The sequence below is a fragment of the Martes martes genome (assembly GCF_963455335.1).
Source record: "Martes martes genome assembly, chromosome: 3".
Taxonomy (NCBI): Eukaryota; Metazoa; Chordata; class Mammalia; order Carnivora; family Mustelidae; genus Martes; species Martes martes.
In genome coordinates, this window is record NC_137890.1 from 72,279,791 (window position 1) to 72,300,847 (window position 21,057).

At 38.6% G+C, this 21,057-nt stretch overlaps 1 protein-coding gene across 3 annotated transcripts in view; it reads left to right on the top strand.

The window, feature by feature from the left end:
• The first annotated feature begins 2,888 nt into the window (after positions 1 to 2,888).
• Positions 2,889 to 21,057, top strand: part of KATNAL1 (katanin catalytic subunit A1 like 1) — a 78,915-nt gene continuing 60,746 nt past the window's right edge. Inside the window, exon 1 of one of the 3 annotated variants that reach the window (XM_080799116.1) lies at positions 2,889 to 3,034. The gene's annotated coding sequence lies outside the window, so the exon portion shown is untranslated. Of the gene's footprint in view, positions 3,035 to 3,361; positions 3,411 to 3,513; positions 3,593 to 21,057 lie in introns of those variants that run through there. The other 2 variants (XM_080799118.1, XM_080799117.1) reach the window with 2 other exon arrangements.

Sequence of the window (21,057 nt, forward strand, 5' to 3'; positions counted from 1 at the left end):
GGGTTATGCACTGGGGCCTTGGATTTGCGGACTTCTTCATGGCTGTAGTCTGCACTGCAACCCTGGCCAGCTGCCTTCTAAGTGCAAGTGACTGGTCACAAGGGAAATCAGATGAGGGATAGATGGATCAAGTGAACCTATCAACCCTACTACAAAAACATGTGTTCAGCTGATAGCAGATCAGTATCATCTTCTCCAGGAGTAAAGGAGACTATTTATATGCTCATTATGTATGCAGAGTTGTGATCAGATTGCTAGAGGTGACAAGTCCAGGTGTTGCTTCTTTAAGGATGTCATTATTGCTATTAAGTATTGACTCAGATTTGGTTCTGGATTTTATTGCTTGAATGCTGTGATTACTTCCGCACAGTATTACCTATGATCGCAGAGACTTTAGTTTTTCTTTCTCTTAGACATTGGGTTCCAGCTACTGTCGAATGCTTCCTCATTTATACTGAATAGTTTTCATAATTGAAACCATTGTGCAGGTACCCTAGATAGGTCATATGCATAAGCTCAATATTTACTGAGTATACTTTGGGCTGAATCAAATAGAATGTGCAGATATATACTGAGCTGAAACATGATTTTAATAGCCAGCACTAGAGTTCCTTTTGGGGCAAGTACTTCGTGTAGGAAAATACTTTGATGAACAGTTTAAGAATGGAAAGTGGTCCTGAAGGTATAGATTGGGAGGCAGATATAACTAAAAGTACTGTGTAAAGAGAGAAAAGAGGGAGAGAGATGGGACCAGGAAGATGGTGGTTAGTGCAGAGTTGCAGTTTTCTGCTGAAAAAAAAAAGGGGGGGGGGAGTTGGTGGATACCAATCCCATTGGGATTCTGAAGGCCTTCCAAGAGCAGGGAGTCCTAGCGTTAGGTTATTGGCAGCCTTCATTTAAACTCCAGTTGCTCCAAACCTTCAGAGGAGCCTGCTATATAAACAACCAAAGAAAAGGGTTTGATTTCCAAGCTGTGTGTAGCAGGAGAGAAAAGAGTTGCAGAAGGTGAGGTATGAGAGAGTCCATGTGTTCAGAGAAAAACAAGAACTCAGAGCCAGAAATGACCCTGAGATTGTAACCGCCTCCCTGCCACTCTGGTGGTGAGGGGAATGTACAATCTTGGAGAGAACATTGGTCTTTCCACAGGAGGTGGGAAAGGGACTTGAGTCTATTTCAACAAAATTTCTGTGGACAAGGTGACCCCGACTGAGAACTGGATGACATACACATAAGTAGCTCACTATGTTCAATCATAATTTCTCAAGAGACATTTATTGGTAGAAAAAGACAAAGTAATTCCCACCCCCACACACTTCCTCTATTTACTTAAATCTCTAGGTCTCATTTTCCACATCTGCAAAATCTGGAGATTGGACAACATCTCTTGTGGTCTCTATTAGGGTCTACATTTCTAATTATAGTCTCACAGATGCAGAGAACAGATTGCTGGTTGCCAGAGGTGGGGGTGGGAGTAGTGGAGTGAAATGGGTGATGAAGGGAGTCAAAGGGTACACATTTTCTTTTTAAATATTTTATTTACTGATTTTGACAGAGAGAGAGACAGCTGAGACCTGGAACTCAAGTGGGGTGAGTGAGAGAGGGAAAGGCAGGCTTCCCTCCCCACCCCAGCAGGGAGCTGGATGAGGGTCTCCATCCCAGGACCCTGGGACCATGACTTGAGCCAAAGGCAGATGCTTAACGACGGAGCCACCCTGGTGCCCCCTACACATTTTCTGTTACAGAATAAATAAGTCCTGGGGATGTAATGTACAGCCTAGTGACTAAATTTAACAACATCGTATTGTGTATTTGAAAGTTGCTAAGACTGAAATTATTTTTATGTTCTTTTCTTGAGGTTCATTTACTCACAGTGAAATGTACAGATTTTACACGTACCATTCCATGAGTTTTGGCAGATGCACATACCTCTATAACCCAAACCCTAAGCAGGATGTAGAGCTTTCCCATTACTACAGAAAACTCCCTCTTCAGTCACACCCACCCTCACCTCCAGGCTACCACTCCTGACTCTTATCACGAAGGAGTAAATAACTGAATGCCAGTCTTTGTTTCACAGCGCTCCAGCAGTCTCAGGGCCTTTATTTTTCAAAGCACGGTGCGCTAGACATCATCTCCATTTTGCAGGTTATAATGTTCAGCATCAGAGCGTGTAAGTAAACTGCCCCTGGTTAACAGCTACCCAGTGTAAGGGCAGGACGTGCACCGAGAAGCGGGTTTTAGACGCCCACGCGCTCAACCTGTCTCTGCGGCACTGCATCTCTGAGACGCGTCTCGGGAAGAGTCCATAAACGGTTACCTCGGAAGTATGACACATCAAAAATTCAGCCGAAATCAGTGCCACTTACAAGTTCTCAAACGTCCTTAATAATCCTTTAGGCCGTACGCATACGCCTTACTAAAGGATTCGTTTCCATCCCACTCCTCAGAAAGTGGCGGAAAGGTGTGAAAGATCGCAAATTCGGTTTCCCTGGTGAAAACCCCAGAAAGGGTGGTTCCGGTTCCAGAGCCAGCGGGGGATGCCCGCAGAGACGGCGGGGGAGGGGCCGGACCGGACGACCTTTAAAGAGCCGGGCGCTGAGCCGCTCAGGCGCTCCTTCCTCTGACGCCATAGGCAACCTCTCAGAATAGAGCGGGCACCAACGCGCTCAGCCGATGGCACAGGACACGCGTCCTGCCAACGGGATTGGACGCTGCCGCGGCAGGGCTCAGTGGGCAGTACCCGAGTTCTGTTAGTCACTCGTCCTCCTCAATGTCACCGTCTCCCTCTCCCAGACGCACCCTTACGCCTCCCTTCCCCTTCACCCGGGTGGGGTTCCCAGGCTCCTCCCCCGAGTGACTTAGAGCCTCCGCGCTCCCCCCCACCGCTCACTTGGCCTGCGGCTGCCATGGCAACTGTACGCCGCCGCCACCGCCTCTTCACGCACGTAGGGAACTAACGGACTCGGCGGCGGCGGCGGCCGGTGCCCCACCCCCACCCGGACCGCCTCACCAACGGCCGGCCGACCTGCGGCACGTAAGTAATGAATCAGAGGGAGACGGACGTAAGCAGGAGAGCAGGTGGTGGGGTGTTCAGGTTGACAGCCCCACCCGGTCTCCCGCTGCCACGGCAGTGCGGCGGCACGCATCCTGGGGCGCCGTGAGGGGAAGTAGAGAACAGTGGGAGCGCGAGGCTCGCGGGGCATCATGGGGATTGTAGTTTAGCGGCTCCAAAGGCTTGCGGCCTTGGCGGAATGGCCCGGACCGGCGAACTACAAAGCCCGGCGGCCCTGACCGTTGGGAAAGACCGATAAACTTTAAGCGGACCGGGCGAGAGAAAAATCTGTCTTTGTGGTGCAGGGGCTCTTGGGTGGTCGCGGAACTGGGCTCTGCGCTGGGAAAGGGAAGTGGAGGTGAGACTTGGGCTTCCCGCCCTGCCGTTTGGCCCGCCCCGGCTAACTGCGCTCAGCCCCACCCCGACGGGGCTGGGCCACCGCCCCGCCTGGTCTCAGGGATGAGCAGCCGCCCCAGCTGCAGGGCCTCGGGCCTGCGGCGTCTCTGACCCTCCCAGGTTGCTTCCTCTGGGTGCCGAACCGTATGTATGGCACGCATTTGATGTGAGACCCGAGAAACTGTTTTTGTTTTTGTTTTTTTTAACTGGCCTTTCTCCTTTCCCTAATACGTTTATTTCTAGGTATTTAATTATATTTATTCTTAAGTAGCTTAGAGGTGTTTGCATATTAAACCCATTAATAATTACTCAAAGGGCGTTAATGCTTAAAGATCAAGTGTAGAAGTAGAGACCATGCTATTATATAGTAGCATTTTTTTTTTTACCGTTTTGCCTTTTGTATTTTATTTATTGAGGGTCAAGATTGCAAAATGAGTACCCCTACACCCCCACTTACTAGCTTGAATATTGCCTACACATATTTTGATTCTATTTTGAAGATTAGTTTAACTTTAACTTACTAGTTATTATTAATATTTTTTGTTTTACTAGTGATTTTTAAAGCACAGACTTGTCTTTTTTTTTATTTTTAGCAGTGGGTAGTAGTAATTATTTTCTTTGGTATTTCATTATTCTCAGAATTTCTCAGGAGCATATTTTCAGAATGAAAAATGCCATGTTCTACTTAAAAAGAAACTATTCTGCAGTACACCTTAGTCCTTCAAGTTTGCTCAGGTCCTGGTGGTAAGGAAGCCAACACAGATTTAGAAAACCTGCCTTAATTACCCTTTAAAATTTTTTCAACAGGGAGATAACCGTCCTAGAAATTAGGTATTTTATATAATATCTAGAAAAATTGTTGATAGGACAGTGGGCTTGTTTTGTGTGTGTTAGGGTTTGTTTTTTTTTTTTTTTTTAATTAGAGAGGGAGCAGGGGAAGGAGCAGAGAGAGGGAGAGGGAGAGAGACTCTTAAGCAGACTCCTGGCTTTATCTCAGGACCCTGAAATCATAACCAGAGCTGAAACCAAGAGTCAGATGCTTAGCTGGCTATACCACCCAGGCACCCCTGTTTGTGTTTTTTAAACAGGAAGACAACACAAGGCCACTACAAAATGCCCTTTTTTTCTATTACAGTGAGGCTGACCTGTAAATTTTACCTAAAGTACCATTTTTGTACAAGGAGTTGGAAAGTAAATTTAAAAAGACCCTTAGGAAAAAAAAATTGAGGCCTTAATGGCATGTAGTACAGGGTTTGGAAGCATATTTTTTGTTTATTCAAGATTTGTTAAGAACCTATGATATTGTAGGTGTTATGCCTGGTAGTGGTAATAAAAATATAATAGAAGATAGTCTGTGTTCTGCCTGAGCAAACAGTCATGTTATCACAATAGTATGATAGGGATAGGTGCAAGTTACTAAAGGAGCCCAGAGTGGAAATAAACAGTAATATAACTAATATTTATTGAATACTTTATTTCAGTGAGGCACGGTACAGTATTTTGCATGTAGCCCATTATGTAATCCTCGTAAAAATCCCTAGCTACCGTTACTTAGAGTTGAAGAAACAGACTTATAGATCTTGTTCAGAGTCATAGCTGATAAGGTTTGAACCTGGAATTTCAACCCAGGTGGATCTAATTTAAATCATGATCTCAACCACTGATGCCATTCTCTGTACCCATTGGTAGAGAGATCTTGATCTGTCTAAGGAGATTGGGGGAAGTTTCTAGTATGATGTGACATTTGACTTCAGCTAAGTAAGTTGACTAACCTTTCACTGGGAGAGAAGGTGAGGAAAGTGATTTTTTTTTAAAAGATTTTATTTATTTATTTGACAGAGATCACAAGTAGGCAGAGAGGCAGGCGGGGGGGGGGGGGGGAAGCAGGCTCCCTGCTGAGCGGAGAGCCTGATGCGGGGTTGATCAGAGGACCCTAAGATCATGACCTGAGCTGAAGGCAGAGGCTTAACCCACTGAGCCATCCAGGTGCCCCTGAGGAAAGTGATTTTAGGCACATGGCACAACAAAAGCAAAGGATAGATTCCAGAGTTTTGTGTTTGGAGAATCCTAGGTCCTGAATCCTAGAGTACTTGCAATGTAGTTGGGAAGAGGTTAGAAGAGAACTCGGTACCATGATTTTTTTTTTTCCCCAACATAGGGCAACCATTGAAGAATTTCAAATGTAGTGTTAATTGGGTTTGTATTTTAGAATGGTAACTTCAGCTGAAGTTTGGAGAGGGGAGAATAGAGTGGTGTAGGGAAACCAGTTTTAGGGGGAAAAAATGTACAATGGAAAAATGAGGATACGTCTGAACTAAGCAGTTGAGGTTATGGTAGACAGGGATTGTAAAAGGATTTAAGGGATAAAATTGATATGACTTTAGTTGGGGGCTAGAAAGTTTTGGAACCCTAAAACAAATGCTTTCTAATTTTCTGGCTAGGATGTTTGTGAGGATAGTGAAACCATTTATTTGAGAGGAGGAAGAGCAGGGTTTTGTTGGAGTTAAAGATAAAGGTCCGTTCAGTTCTGAGCATTTATTCAAAGTTCCTGTGGGGTATTGAGGTAAGGATGCATTTGGATCTGGAGCTCAGGAGAGAGCATTCAGGGTTGGAGGTGGGGATTTGCATGGGTGTAAGTAGTTGAAATTACAGGAGAGAGTGGATCAGCTCACATTGGAGAAATGGCATGGAAATGAAAAAGGTAAAGTTTTAATATGGAACTCTTGGGAAGGAACAGCATTTTGGGTGTGTGTGCATGTGTCCCACGTGTGTGTGTTGGGGCGGGGGAGTGGGACCATGTTTGAAAGGAAGTGGGAAAAGTGCCTACAAATGAGACTGAGAGGTTGGGAGGCAGAGAAGAAGAATCGGAAGAATCATTAACAAATGACAAAGGAGAGGAAAAAAAGAAGCAGGAACGGACCAGAGTATCTTGTGTCTCGGAGAGGGCAAGTAAGGTAAAGATTGAAACATGTCCAGTGGATTTGGTGGCTGTAAAGTATTTCTAAACTTCTTTGCAAAAATGAAGAGGAATGCGAGCATAGGCTACTTGAAAAACAAGTTTAAAAAGTTTAAAAATTTTCCTTGATAATACATATACAAAAGAAAATAAAATAATGAGCTCCCCATGTAGTTGTCACTTTCCTTGAAGAATGAACACATAACCAATTTTGTTTCATCTGTTGCACCTTCCCGCAAATGGATTATCTTAACGCTAAACTCAGATATTATATCTTTTTATCTGTAATTATTTCAGTATGTATCTTGAAAATTAAGGGTTCTTGGGGTGCCTGGCTGGCTCAGTCAGTAGAGTGAGCAACTCTGGATCTTGGGGTTGTGAGTTCAAGCCCCACGATTGGGTCTAGAGATTACTTAAATAAATAAACTTTAAAAAAGAATTAAGGATTCTTAAAACCCTGTGATATTATGCTACTTACTTGACAGTACTTCCTTACTATGAAATTTCCAGGCATACTCCTCTTTTTAAAGAAGTTTGACTCTGAAGAAAAGAAACAGATGAGGCAGTAACTAAAAAGGGTTTGTAGGTTTTCTGTTTCTGTTTTTGTTTTTTTAAAGACTGATAAACTATTAGGGAAAGAGCCAATAAAGAGGAAATGTTTGCAGATGTAGAAAACAAAGAGAGGAGATAGCTGATAGAGGACTCTGAAAATTTAGGAAAGAATGGGATGAGGAGGGTGGAAGAATTAGTCTAGAATAGTTATATTGTGTAAGTATCAACTAGGTGCCCACTGTGATCCTAGGCAGTGTGCTGATATAGACAGGAGGAGAGAGGCACTGAAAAGGAGAGAAGTGAGAATATAGATAATGTATAAGTCAGAGAGTTCAAACTTATGATCTCTAAGAGGTAGATAGGAATCAAGGTTAATTGATGAGAGGAGATTGGGTTTAGGAAAGGAGAATGGTGGAGATTTGGAATGGCCACTATAGAAAGCTAGGACGGGTTAAGAATGGTTTCGTTAAGCTGAGATTAGAATTCAGTAATTTTCAGTGACAGCAAAACACAAGGTTGTGTGATTTCCCCCCTGCCCCTAAATTTCCATTTACTACGGGAGAGCTTAAAATACTGAGGAAACCAATAGCTTAATGTGTTACTAAAGAGAAGAGAATCCAGGCCAAGAACTTACGATTGAGTATTCTTAAACAACTTTATATTTATTCATTTAACTGATAATTATTATCTATTTTATATAAATATCACAGTAAAATTAGAAAGATCCTATGGATCCTTTGGATTAGTACTTTATACTTTATTTTCTCAACATGCACAGTGGTATTCTTTTATAGAGAACATTTCTCCAAGGAACGTTTACTGACTATGGTATAGTGGAAGGGGTCAGATACATCTGTTGTCAATTCTGGAACTACAGCTTATTTTCTTTGTAATCACAAGCAAGTTTCCCAGCCTGTCTCCTTACTAAAAAAAAAAAAAAAAAAAAGATAGTAATACTATTTATAAGATTTTTGGGAAGAATACACAGTTTAACACAGGTAAACCCTAAGTGCCCAGTGACTGAACACCTTTCTCTTCCTCTCTCCCCCATAGCAACAATGTGCCAGGATTGTCAGTTCTGTTTGACGAGAGGCCTTGTTCTGTGACTACCTGATCATATTAAGCAGGTAGTTCAAGGCAGTATTACAAAATAATGATTTGTTCTATAAAAGGATTCATCAATTACTCTTTTAAGTGAGGCTTCCTTAAACGCCCTAAAATTTTTTTTTGTAGACCATTAATAATATTAACATCTTTGCCTTGGTTTTGTCTTCAGAGAAATTTGGAATTCTGCTGCATGATTTGAGATTTTAGTAGCTCTAAATTTCTTTGAATCTCATTTCTGGACTGATGTTTATTATGATGTCACTAATTTTATAAAATGGAAATATGTTTTAAATATATTTTAATGTACTCAGCATTATTTTAAACACTTTTTTCTCCTAGATAACTATCCTCATATATGGTAGGCCTAGTGAAATAGTGCCTTAGAATACTTAGTAACTTAGGTACATACAGGCATTAGCTAGAAAAATTTAAGGCATAGATTGTGAGAAGAGTGAAAAAAAAACAAAAACAAAAACAAAAGGAGTGTTTTCCAAGGCGAGTTGTTTAATGTCCACTAGATGTCTTTGTTTCTTTTGCTATGGATGGTTTGATTATGGCCCTATTTGAAGGTATGGAGATGGAATAAATGACCTTTTAAGTCCCTTTCCAACTTTGTAATTCTTGTGCTCGCTTCGGCAGCACATATACCAACTTTGTAATTCTTAATTACTAATTGTCCATTAATAATTGTTGACTAAAAGCTCCTGTTAAGCAGCCTGTTAAAAAGTGAGTTTTATTTATTTTTTAAGTTTTTATTTAAATTCCAGTTAGTTAGCAGCACCTGGGTGGCTGAGTCTCTTAGGTGTCTGCAGTTGGCTCAGGTCATGATCCTGGAATCGTGGAATTGAGCCCCCTCATCAGGCTCCCTGCTCAGCAGGAATCTGCTTCTTCCTCTGCCGCTCACCCCACTCATGCTCTTTCTCTCTCTCAAATAAATAAATAAAAATCTTAAAAAAAATAAATTCCAGTAGTTAACATATAATGTGTTATGAGTTTTAGGTGTACAGTAGTGATTCAACACTTCCACACAATAATTGGTGCTTCGCACAAGTGCATTTCGTAATCTCCTTCACCTGTTTCCCCCACCCTCCCATCCACGTCCCCTCTGGTGGCCATCGATTTGTTCTCTGTAGTAAGAGTCTGTTTCTTCCTTTGCCTCCCCCTCAGCTTTTTTCCCCTTTGCTTGTTTTTTGTTTCTTGAATTCCATCTATGAGTGAAGTCATGGTATTTGTCTTTGACTTACTGCGCTCAGCATACTCATGTCGTTGGAAATGGCAAGATTTAATTATTTTTTAAAAGTGAGCTTTAGTTTGAAATTATTATTCTTTCTAATTTTTTTGGTATGAAGATATTTTTTATAAATGCTTCTGTAACTTATAATCATGTCTGTATAACTTCAACTTCATTTATTTCAATAGCATGTTTCTTCATTCTCTTTGATTTCTCTGTACCTGTGAATGTCTTAAACTTAAGTATCTTTTCCTTTCTGATGATTTCCCCTTCTTCCATTTTTCTTGGTGAATATGGGCCTTCCATATACATGGGTGTTTACTAAATGGGGTAGGTGTTTACTAAACAGTATAGAATTGGATGATTAATGTATGAGTGAATAGATATGATGATATTAATTGATTAAAGACTACTTGATAAAGTAATGTGATGCAGACAGGGTTTTGAAAGGTTTCGTGTAATATCTTTCAAATGCCTTGAAATTAAGGATAGTAGTATTTAATTATATAGGCAACTGGAATAAAATACATTATTTCATCTCTACTAGCTAGCCTTTTATTTTTTATTTTTGGATTAGCTATATAACTTTGAAGGAATTGATGTATTTTGAAGGAATTTGAGCGATAGAGTATAATGACCCAATAGTGCAGGCTCTGAGTTTAGACACATCCGGGTGTAAATCCAAGCTGGGTGTTTAAATTCTTTAAAGCCTCAGCCTCCTCTTCTATTAAATGGGGGGTAACCATTTTTATTTAGTAGTGTGATGAGGATTAAAGGAGATAATGACTAGACAGCCATTTTTATCATATTTCCTCATGTGGAATAAACATTCAGTGAATGTTATTTCTATGTTAAAAGGGCACTTAAGTACTTAAGATAAAATATATAGTTTAAGCTGCCATCTTGACACAGAATGGCAGGTATAAACATTATCGACTGCCTCAGTGTTGTAAAGAATTGAGTACCTGGGCAGAAATTACTGTTGTGGCTACTTTTTTAGAAACTTAAGCTCTTAGAATGATTGCTTTAGATTCTTTTATTTTGTATGGACGGTCATTTTTCTGTTCCCTAAGCATTTGAGAAGTGAGCTTAGGTAAGGAAACAAATGAAAAGACTTGGTTGCTACAGACACTTTCCTGTTGTCTCTGAGTTTGTGATGAAGTCCTAGTCTCCATTATTCATGGCAAGCTACAGTCCTTGAGCATATAACCCATTATCAAGAAATGGGAGGTATTGTGCCTTTCAGAATAAACTGTTTTGGTGACTAGTATTTACATAGTGGGTTAATTTATTGCTTCTAGTTCAAAATGTGGTAATTTGAGCAGTTGTGGTTATGTGTTTTTTTAATTACTTGGATTTATAGCAGTCATTGTATGAAATAGACTGGACTTTGGCGATCTCAATAAATTTTTTTTTTAAGTATGTAGAGGCTGAACATTGGTAGAATTCAACGTGATACAAAATGCTTAAAATCAAGTCTGATTTGTTGTTTTGCTACCACAGTTCCAACTTGTATTATTTTGTTCACATTGCTGTAGTTGAGGCTGCTTCAGTGTTTTTGCAATAAATATTTCAGGAATTTGCAACTCATAGAAGGAAAAGGAACATTCTGAGAGAATTATGGAAGTGTGAGAATGAAAATAGCTTAAAGCAGTATTTTTTAAAGCTTCACATACATTATAAGTATAACTGAATTAGGTATCACTCGCTCATCCTAAAAAATTAGTTTGAAAAAAAGTTTTCTTTCTCATTTTCTTTATTTTTTTTCTTTTTTTTTTAAAGATTTTATTTATTTATTTGTCAGAGAGAGAGAGTGAGTGAGTACAGGCAGACGGAGAGGGAGAAGCAGGCTCCCCGCCGAGCAAGGAGCCCGATGTGGGACACTATCCCAGGATGCCGGGATCATGACCCGAGCTGAAGGCAGCCGCTCAACCAGCTGAGCCACCCAGGCGTCCCTCTTTCTCATTTTAAAAGCACAGCTGTGGAGACAAAAGAATTATTTGTGACATCTTAAGCAGTTTAGACTTCTCAGTATAAGCTAGTTTTTGTTTTCCCAAACATGTGCCTTAGTCTTGGTATGACATAAAAATCCAAGTATGTTGGGAGAGAAAGCTCTGTGTGAGTGTGTGTGTGTATGTGTGTGTGTATGTGTGTATTGTGGGAGAATGGTAGTTCAAAAGAGAAGAAAGTGTGGCTGTAGGTGTAATGTAGCTGAAGAGAGATTGGAACCAGGATTTTATTTGATTTGTTAGGGTTAGATATGAGTCTTAAAGAGATAAATCATAATTATGGAGGACCAAATGAAACAATATTCTTTCTTCTTGGTCTGAGCATGAACTTGAACAGAACTCTTCTCATTATGAGCATGGAACTCTCTTTGAGCAAAGAACTCTCCTTGAAGATACTAGTTGGATCATTCTGTATAGGGCAATATTACTGGATCAGTTCAACAGTAAATACTGTAAGAAGATGCTGAATTCATTTTTGAATACGTGATAATCTCAGAATAAGAGAAGTATTGTCAAGCATGACATTGCTTAAAGCAGTTCATGGTTTTTTTAGATGCAACCTGACATTTTAAGTCCTAGAAACTTCTGGGGCACCTGAGTGGCTCTGTTGAGCATCTGCCTTTAGCTCAGGTCATGATCCTGGGGTCCTGGGATCAGCCATGGCTCAGGCTTCCTGCTCAGCGTGGAAGCCTGCTTCGCCATCTGCCCCTCCCCCCTGTGTGTGTTTTCTCTCTCTCTCTCTGTCAAATAAATAAAATCTTTGGAAAAAAAAGAAAGTGCTAGAAACTTCTAATTTATATTAAAGGAGATTTTTAAAAAAACCTCTATATTTCAAGATTATGGTTAAGAGTAAAATTATGGTACAACTTCTAGGAATTTATTTCTTATTATTTTTTAATATGTATTTGAGAGAGAGAGCATGCTCTGAGAGAGTGTGAGTGGGGTGGGGGTAGGGGGAGAAGCAGGCACCCTGCTGAGCAGTCGTGACCTGAGCGGAAGGCAGCCACTTAACCTACTGAGCCACCCAGGCACTCTGCTTGTAGGCGTTTATAATGAAAACTGGGTCAGTTGATTTCTTGTTATTTTTGAGGAAAAATTAGCTGCTCTAAACCTCTATGTTAATGTTGAGTGTGGAGTAAAGATAATAGCTTATATTGATTCACTGCTCTTTATTTGCTAGGAAGGATGCTAACATCACATTTAGTTTTTAACTTTATGATGATAAATATTGTTTTCCCTATTGTATAGATAAAGAACTAAGGCCTAGAGAAATTACACGTTTGCCTGAGGTCACAACTAAAAATTTGTGGTGCCTACATTTATAATCAGTTTTTTCTGCTTGAAATTTTTATATTGCCTTCACACTTGAATAGTTTAGTTTGGTATACTACTCAGTGTTGCAATTCCGCCCCCCCACCCCCGCCTTTAGAACTTGGAAGGTATAATTTCACTGACTCTAGGTTTCCATTGAAACCTAACTTTTGAAAAGTTAGCTGTCTTTTTTTTTTTTTAAAGGTATTGTAGTATTTGTTTCTATTGCTTTTAACATTCTTTAGTTTTACTACCTTGTCTCTAGGTGTGGACTTTTTTTTATTTATTTAAATAGTTATTATTGTCCCTAGATTTTGGAAATTTCTTAGTCATTATCGCCTGGATATTTTCTCTCTTTTTTTCCTTCTGGAATTCATAATAGACATATCATGGACCATCTCTTTCTATCCTCTGCATTTCTTATCTTTGCTTACTTACTTTGTCTCTAAAAGCTGCATTCTGGACAATTTCTTCAGCTCTGTCTTCTGGTTTCTTGATTCTTTTTTTCATCTGTGTCTAATCTGCTATTTGCTTACTAGTTCATTGAGCTTTTAATTTCAATGACTTTTTTTTAATGCTAGAAGTTTTGAATCTTTTTTGTATCTGTCTATTCATTTTTTAATGTTTTCTATGCTTTTAAATATACTTATTTTATGGTAAATAATAGGTTATCATGTGCTTTAGATAATAACATTAATTCTGCTATACGTTGTACCATTTGACTCTGTCTTATGGTAGATTGTATCTTTTTTTGTATCTTGAAGTTTTAGATCTAACCTCAGTGGAAATTCTGTGAGGCTTGGGAAAAGAATGTATGCTGTACTTTTTTTTTTTTCCTTGAAAAGTGCCTGTGGAGAACTGATGAATAAATAAACAAATTTTAACATTTCCATATAATGAGGTACTGCTCAGCAGCAAAAACATGCAACAACATGGTTGACTCTCAGAAGCATTTTCTTAATGAAAGAAGCCAAACACCAAAATACACACTGAGTGATCTATTCATGTCACATTGTAAAACAGACAAAACTATGATATGTGAACAGAAGAATACATCATGGGGGTAGAGACTGACTGCGAAGTGGCAAGAAGGAATTTCTGGGGTGATGGTAATGTTCTATATGTCAGAGTGGTGGTGGATATGCAACTGTATACATTTTTCAAAAGAAATCAAATCCTACAACTTAATAAAAGTTATAACTCAATAAAACTGTTTTTTAAAGCTCAGGTAAGGGGTACCTGGGTGATAGTCGGTTAAGCATCTGACACTTGGTTTCAGCTCAGGTTGTGATACTAGAATTCTGAGATCTTGTCCTCTGTTGGGTTCTGCACTCAGCATGGAATCTGTTTGAAATTCTCTCTCCCTCTCCCTCTGCCCCTCCCACTTGTGCATGTGCTCTCTATCTCTCAGATAAATCAATAAACCTTAAAAAAAATTTAAAAAGCAGGCAAAACTCATCAAGGATCCTTCTGGTGTGCTGTAAATGTTCTGTGTTGTGATGTGGGTGTTACCTGGATGCCCCAATGAGCTGTACATTTAAGATTTTTGTACTACTATATAAGTTATATACTTAAATAAGAAAATGCAAAAGGATAAAGTACTCTGGAGAAAAATCAGAATATAAATTGGAGAAAATCTTGAAGGAAGTAGAGCCAGAGGACAAAGAGATGGAAAATAGGAGAGAAAGGGTAAGAAAATGGGAGGACCAACCTACGGTCCAACATCTGAATAAAAGGTGTTCCAGAAAAAAACAGAAAAAATGAAAAGAAATCATCAATGGAATAATTCAGACATTTTCCTAAAATTAAAGACATTAATTTCTAGATTGAAAGAGTCCCAAATAGACCATTTCAAATACATCATCAACAATTTTTGAAAAGAAGATCCCACAGACTTTCAGAAAGGGGAACAAAACAGGGGATACATAAAGGATCAGGAATTTCAATGATGTCAGTTTTCTGAACTTAATTGAAACCTAGAAGGTAGTAGAGCAGTACCTTCAAAATTCTGAAGGAAAATTATTTGCAAACTAGCATTCAGTAGCCAAACTATCACTAAACTATGAAGGTAAAATAAAGGTAGAATAAAGTCTCAAAAACTTTACCTCCCATGTATGGAAAATGTGTTCCATAAAAGTAAGGGAGCAAACCAAGAAAGAGAAAGACATAGACCAAAATAATTAAATAAACGAAAATCAATCAATCAATCAATCAACATAGAAGAGGCAAAGGGACTCCCCAGGGTGAAACTGATACCAAGTTGAACAGTTTTGAAAAGTAGGTAAGAGTGTCTTCCTTCAGAGCAAATGTTAGGCTTGCTTATAGTCTTGGAAGAAAGTGATAGTATCTTCCTTTGGAACAAAGGATAGGTTCCGTATAATAGATTGGGTTCCCTAAACTCAGGATTCCTCTCCTGTAATGCAACCTACTGTATATGAGGATATCAGCCAGTCCATTGTGCATTGCCTTATGGCAACTGGGGCTTGAGGAACTGGAGCCCCCTCCCTTCCTATGCCTTGGGTTGTCTTCTGAAAGTTTTATAGTTTTAACTTATGTTTTGGTCAATAATTCATTTTGAGATAATTTTTGTATCTGATGTTAAGAGTTGAGGTTCAGGTTCTTTTTGCATATGGATTTCTGGTTGTTTCAGCACCCCTTTTTTTGGGAAAAAAATTGTCCTTGTTGACTTGCTTTGACAACTTTGTGAGAAATTAATTGGCCATATATGTATGGATCTATTTTTGGACTGTCTAATTGTTCCATTGGTCTGTGAGTCTTTCTGTATGCCAGCACTACACTGTCTTGATTGTTGCAACTTTATAGTAAGTCTTGGGAATCAGATAATATAAGTTGTCTTACTTTGGTAAACGGTTTTGGCTATTCAGTGCCCTTGGTATTTCCATATGAATTGTGAAATCAGCTTGTCAGTTTTTATAAGAAAGGCTGCTGGAATTTTATTTGGGATTGTATTGACTCTATAGATCACTTTCAAGAGATTTGACATGTTACCCTATTGAATGTATCAGTTCATAAGCATGCTCACACCTGTATATCTACTAATTTAGGTCATCTTTAACTTCCCTTAGAAATTTTTGGTTGTTTTCAATATTCACATCTTGCATGTATTTTGTTTAAACTTATCCCTGAGTATTTAATATTTTTTAGTGTTTTCATTTTTGATTTTTGTTTTCAATTATTATTAATAAGTAGAAATGCAGTTGATTTTTTGCAGTTGATTTTTTTAGTATTGACTTTGTGTCCTACAACATAATAGCTTTTGAGTTACAAAATAAATTATGAGTTATAAAACTCACTTACTAGTTCTAGTAACTATCGTAGATTCCCTAGGATTTTCTCCATTAATAATCATGTTGTATATGAATAAAAGCAATTTCTTTTCCCATCTGTATGCCTTTTATTTTTGTTTTTTCTTACTTGATTGCAGCAGTTAGAACTTCTAGTTCTAATGTTGAATAGAAGGGATAAGAGCAAATATACGGGCCTTGTTCTTTCTTGATATTGGGGGAGAGCATTCACTCTTTCATAGTAAATACGATTTTAGCTGTGGGTATTTCACTGATGCTCTTTACTGGGTTGAGGAAATTATCTTCTTATTTTGCTGAGTTCTTATGAATAGTGGTTTTTTTTGTCAAAGCTTTTTATGTATCTATTGAGATAATCATATTTCATTTCTAGTCTTCTAAAATTCTATTGACTGTTTTTTAAATGTAAACCACTTTGAAAAAAAACCACCTTGAATTTTTGATATAAACACCTCTTTGGTCATAATGCATTATTCTTTTTATATATTACTGCATTTGACTACCTAACATTTAAAGATTTTTCTATCTATGTTCCTGAGTGGTACTTGTGTATAAATTTCTTTTATATAATGTCTGATTTTGGTAGCTGGATAATATTGGCCTTAAAATACAACTTGGTTGTTTTTCTTCCTCTTCTTTTTTTTCTGAGAGTTTGTTTAGAAGTGGTTTTATTTTTTCCTTAAATGCTTTGGGAGAATTCACTAGTGAAACCATTTGAATCTGGAGGGTTTGTTTGTTTTGATGGGAAGATTTTAAATTATAAGTTGCGGGGCACCTGGGTGACTCAGTGGGTTAAGCCTCTGCCTTCGGCTCAGGTCATGATCTCAGGGTCCTGGGATCGAGTCCCACATGGGGCTCTCTGCTCGGCGGGGAGCCTGCTTCCTCCTCTCTCTTTCTCTGCTTGCCTCTCTGCCTACTTGTGATCTCTCTCTGTCAAATAAATAAATAAAATTTTTAAAAAATAAATTACAAGTTGCATATCATTGATTGATATAGGACTATTCAGATTAATCACTCTATTTCTTCTTCCTTCAGTAAGCTTTGGTATTTTGTGACCTTTATAGAATTTGGCCATTTCATTAAGTCCTCTTTTGTCTTTTAATATCTCTAAAGTTTGTAATGCTAACCCCTCCTTCCTTTCTGATTTTGTTAATTTGTGTTTTCTCTTTCCCTTTCCTGGTCAGTATTACTAGAGGTGTATTCATTTTAATGATATTTCTAAAGAACCAGCTTGGCTACATTGAAATTTTCTATTCTTCTGATTTCTGTTCTTAAATTTATTATGTTCTACTTCTTTTGGGTTTAATTTGCTTGCACCTTTCCCAGATTTTTTTTTTTTAATTTTTAAAAGAAATTTTATTTATTTGAGAGAGAGAGCAGGAGCAAGAGGGGAGTGGAAAGACAGAGTGGGAGGGAGAACCAGGCTCCCTGCTGAGTAGAGAGCCTGATGTGGGCCAGTTCCAGGACCTGGAGATCTTGTGCTGAGTGGAAGGCACAGGCTCAACCATCTGAGTCACCTAGACACCCCTTCCCAGATTCTTAAGATAGAAGCTGAAAGCAGGAGTCAGCAAATAACAGTCTGGGGACCAAATCTAGCCAGCCACTTTTTTTGATGACTATTCTCAGCCTATGAACTGAGAATGGTTTTTGCATTCTTTTAATGGTTAAAAAAGTCAAAAGAATACTATTTTGTGACATGTAGAACTTAAGTGAAATTCAGTTATCAGTGTCCATTAACAAAGGTTTATTGGAACACAGCCACACATATTACTTATGGCAACTTTTGTGAGTTTGAGTCGTTGGGACAGAGATTTTGCAACATTCTTAATGTTTTGTACTGCTGCTTGGTGCACTATAATCACTGTTTTAAGTATCTTGCATATCACTCTTCGGTGACCATTTACTTTATTATCAGCACTTTACCCATCACGTTGAAACAAGAAAAGATGAGAAAAAATGGACTTGGCATATTATACTTCTAGAGTACCTTAGAGTATGGATTGTCAAATTAGATGACAGAATATTGATTATTATGCAGTGATACCATAGCTGTGCTAAAAGATACACAGTACACACTGATATTACCAGACTTATCACTCATCACAGTATTCCCATCTCACAGGAAAATAATGTTTGGAAAAATTAGAAAATTTAAAAAGGAATATCCTATCATAGCAGAATTTCTTCCCAAAATTATTAACAATGAAAATCAGGCTGCACTGAGGTTAAGTTTCTGAGTGTCTCATTTGTTAGCCAAGTAAGGAAGTTGTTTACTGATGGTGCCTTAACTAAATCCTGTTTGATTGTAGTGGCCAAAGAAATGTGTCTGGAGAAAATAAACTTGTTTAAAGCTATTAGCCTTTTGGCGAGAACAGTTGCTGGAAGAGTTGAGAACATTGATAATCAATTAAAAAACAAAGCAGAGGATTTTGAGTGGTTTTTCTTGGCTTTTCTGGATTGACAGAGGTTACCAGTACAGCTCAAGTGTTGTTATTCAAGAATTCAATTCTAAGTTTGAAGTTTTTGAAGAACTAGTTTTAAAAACAGTGTTCATGGAATAATTACAAAAATATTTACAGAAAGTTCAGAAAACACTAATTGTGTATGACCTGAGATGGAATCTGCCAGGGTTGCCAGCTGATGGTGGCAAAACTACATGTAGAGCAGAAAAAGGCTTAGGTGAACGAATTTACAAAACTGTAATTTCCAAAATTGTAGAGTGGTTAAAAATCTGTGGTTTTTTTATTGTTTTATTTATCAGCAGGTATTTTGCAGAGAATATTTGAATATATTATGCAATTTAGAACTTGTCATGCCTCAAGACTCAAGAGTGTTGCTCTTGTGGACTTAATCTTTGTCAGCTCCATGAATTTTTATCAGAAATAGAAGCTGAGTAGCCTGACTTGCCCTACCACACTGCAGTTCAGTGGCTTAGTAGTGGTAAAGTTTTAATTTAGTCTTTTGAGCTTAGGGCTGAATTGAGGTTTTTCTGAATGAGAGGAACTGCTCTCAACCACTGTTACTGAATATTGAATGGCTTTGGAAATCAGTTTTTGCTGCAGACTTGATCATGTTTCTTAATGTACTCAACCTAAAATTACCAGCAAAACAGTGGTTATATGGAAAACTAAAAGTTATTTCAATGCCAACTAGTGTTGTTTAAATCACAAGTAATATTAAGCTGTTTTGTGTAGCTCTCTCCATGCCATCAGAAGTGAAGGTAAAGAAGTGATGTCACTCAGATTTGCTGGAGATTGTGTCTGAGCTCCATTTTAGCAGCCTTCTGAGAGACTTTGATGCAAATGCAAAGGAAATTACCATTTTACAAAATCCATTTAATTTGCACCTTAACCTTTAATTGGAAGTGATTAATCTGCAATGTAAGGACATGCTGAAAGACAAATATTAAGAATAAAGCCTGTAGATATCTTCCAAACAATGAACATTGAAATCATATGTATGCAGTGGCACCTTTCTAGGTAAAAAGACATTTTCAGACATGAAATACATAAAATCTTATTAAAAAGCAGCACTACCATATGAATGTTTGCAATTGATTAAAAAAAAAGTATTTATTTGAGTAGAGCAAGAGTGCGAGAGAGAGAGAGAGAGAGAGAGAGAATGCGCGCGCACATGAGAGAGCGCACAACGGTTCAGGGAGGGGCAAAAGGAGAGGGAGAAGCACATTCCCCACCGAGCAGAGCAGGGAGCCCTGTGCTGGTCTGGTCTCAGTCCCAGGACCCTGGGCTCATGACCTGAGCTAAAGGCAGATGCTTAACTGACTGAGCCACCCAGGCGCCCCTGCAATTGATCTCGACGATAGGGAACACAAATTTTGAATCTTAACTAAGTGGAATATTATCCTCCTCCACAAAAGAGCTTCATTCTTACCAGGAGATGGGTTTTACAAAAAGTTGTACTCAGCAGTTATTACTATAATGTTTTGAATTTTATCAATAAAAATTATGGAAAATTTTCTCATTATTTAAGTATTTATATTATGTCCTCAACTTTACCTGTTGGCCCTTAAAGCCTAAAATAATTACTGTCTGACCCTTTGTAGAAAGAATTTGCTGGGGTGCCTGTGTGACTCAGAGTGTCTGCCTTGGCCTCAGGTCATGATCCTAGGATCCTGGGATCAAGTCCTGCATCGGGCTCCTTGCTAAGTGGGAAGCATGCTTCACCCTCTCCCTGCTCTGCCTGCTGCTCCCTCAGCTTGTGTAGTTATGTACCTGCACATATTAGCAGAATTAATGTTTTGTGTCACAGTGACTTTACAAGAAAATAATACATGGAACAGCTTTGTTTCTACTGGATTTATTAATTACAGCTCATTCTCTGTAATAAGACTTTATTGCTTGGTGTTACTGTTCTGATTTGAACAGGAGGTTTTCCATGATTTCCATGTGGGTAAATCTACTGAACGCTTTAGTTTCGAACTGCAAAAGTAGTGTACTCTTTGCTGCGGTTTGATTCTCAAATAACATAGATGCTTTCTTCCAGGAACTTGTGCTGGGTGAAGGGACAAATATATCAAAAAACATAAAGGAAACAGCTTTATTTTTAAGAATATAGTGGAGTCCTTTGGAAATGCCTAGAACTGGATGTGCTTAATTTTGAGGAAGAGTTTTTGAACTGCTTAAGAATAGAGAAGAGGGAGAGAGGAAGGGCTAAGTAACACCAAAATATAATTCCCTTGGAAAGGCATGGAGAAATCTTTTTAAAATTTAAATTCAATTAATTTATACATAGTGTATAGTTTTAGAGATAGAGTTCAGTAATTCCTCAGTTGTATATCACACCCAGTGCTCATTACATCATGTGCCGTTCTGCCCATCACCCTGTTACCTCATCCTCCTACCCCCCTTCCCCTACCAGCAACCCTCCATTTGTTTCCTTTGGTTAAGAGCCTCTTAGGTTTGTCTCCCTCTCTGATTTCATCTTGATTTATTTTTCACTGTCTTCATCTGTGCTCCTCTGTTTTGTTTCTTAAATTCCACATATGAGTGAATTCATAGAACTGTCTTTCTCTGATTGACTTACACTGTTTAGCACAATACCCTCTAGTTCCATCCACATCATTGCAAATGGCAAGGATTCATTTTTTTGATGGTTGAGTA